Raw genomic sequence first — 2,189 nt, 5'->3', positions numbered from 1 at the left:
TTCCTGCTAAAGGTATCCCATACTTTTAAGACTTTTACTTTGCAACCTCCAGCAGCTGATCTTCTTGCACAGACATGCTAGATTCACCTGGTTTGTTGACGAATGTGTCGCGGATCCATTCCTTGCCAGTTTGTGGGTCTTTTGTGGTTGGGAAGTAGCGCTCAAACACCTTTAAAAGCCAAGACAGGTGAAATAGCACCAGCTGGGAGAATAGAGGCTCGGGCTCAGTCTCACCCAAAATTCCCGCTGATATTTGAAACCAGTCAAATATGCGTCTGTCCACGTGCTGTCCCCACAAATCCAATTTGGCTTTAAATGCAGTTTCCAGTTGTATGGCGTGTCTGTTTTTATTTTCCCCATGTTAACAGTATTGACCATTACAGTAGGCATTCTAACCTCAGCTGACAGGCTCACGCCACACATGCAGTGTGCAGGAGCCCTAAGCTTCCAAGGTAAGACTGAAGGAACTCATGATGATAAAAACTTTATAATCTTCACCTTAAAGTTGCAAAAAACCCTCCAACAAAAGGGTTTTATTTGCTTTACAAGGACAAAAGAAATGTTATGGTACAAAACTTCATTACATTTCACTTTGTGCTCTTGAAAATGAGGAACTTGCTAAGGATCAGGAATCATATGCACACACTTTGGTAAGTGATAATCTGCCACTGCAGGGATTTGAACCCAGAATGTCCATAACAGGCGCTTTAACCACTAAGCTAAAGCTTCTGCTGGAGGACCAGCCACCCATCTTCATCCAGCATCTCCAGCAGGGGACCCCAAACTTCCCTTTGCCGGCCACATCAACCAGCGCCGACTGGGGGATCCTAAGGCGTTTTCAGGCCAGGCCATATAGTCTCTCCACTTAGTCCTGGGTCTAGGCCCCCAGGAAGCATCCTTACCTCATGCCCGAACCATCTCAACTGGTTCCTTTTGACGCAAAGAAGCAGCGGCTCTACTCCGAGCCCCCACCATCCATTGGGTTAGAGACGCCAACTAAGCCACAGCACCTCCTCAAGTCCTATGGTAATATTAAAACCTCTATTCTCTATCACCTTGTATACTTTGCATAATATACTGACTGATTTATGAACGCCTCCATTTACTGTTACCGGGTGTTTATATTATTAAAGTAAGTTAAAACCATTAAAGTAGCTGAAAACATTACTAGATCATTTATATTCGTTTTTTAACAGATATAGTTACAGACCCTGGGCCAAGAAGTGTACATCATGTTTTATTCATAATATTTTGGAAAATAAATAGGAATATTCAAAGCAAAAAAGCTATAAAATAAAAAGTGAATTAAAACACTCAATAGGCATAATTGACTTAACTTGACTGAATTGTGGTTTAAAAAAACTGCGTAATGCATAATTATATGCAACATAAAAGGGCCCTGATATACTAAAGAGATGTCAATTCAAAAGAGGTAGCTGTTTAACCAATTTACACAAAATGGTTCATTGATTAAGAAACAAAAAGGGGAAATTATCATTATTGTTGGCTGAACCAAATATTGAAGTGAACTGAGTGACTTTGGTACTATTTGCGTTGTTTTTGTTAAAAAAAAGGCAGAGTGCTCTCTCTCTCGTAGGGTCGAAGATCAGCTGTTCCACTTAGCGCTCCCTTTAGAGACCTGAAGAACTTCCGTTGTGGAATCTGGATGCAGCGGTTATTTTGTTACATTTGTTTTTGGGGTTTGTGTACTTTTCTTTTTGCATCACTTGTGTATTTGTAGCGCGTTTGCTAAATGCTGCGCATACGTTTTGTCAAATTAATGAAGTTGTTTTTTTAATTTGCTTGTGATTTATCTATTTGCATGTGATTTCTGAAGTTGCAGGGCGTTTGCCCCTGTTGGTCACCGTACAATATTGCCGACATCTTTGCTGTCATCAAATCAGTATATATTTATGTTTAACATCAAGTATACTATTGCTTGTGTGCAGTAAATATCTTAAAACTATCTCCCCATATGTCATTTTATTAACAATTAACAAGTTCACCTTTGGAGTTTCCAAGAGCTCAACAGTAACATTACCTTCATAATTAAATTACTTTATAAGACCTGTTGAAAATCACATGTCAATAAGAAACTTACGTGTGTATAGACAAGGCTAGAAGCAGCACCAGCATGAAGAAATCGCTGTGAGCAGGGCTTGAACCTGCGCAGGGAGACCCCATTGGAT

This window comes from Etheostoma spectabile, chromosome 24, assembly GCF_008692095.1.
Source record: "Etheostoma spectabile isolate EspeVRDwgs_2016 chromosome 24, UIUC_Espe_1.0, whole genome shotgun sequence".
Classification (NCBI taxonomy): domain Eukaryota; kingdom Metazoa; phylum Chordata; class Actinopteri; order Perciformes; family Percidae; genus Etheostoma; species Etheostoma spectabile.
This window is presented reverse-complemented; position numbering follows the sequence as displayed.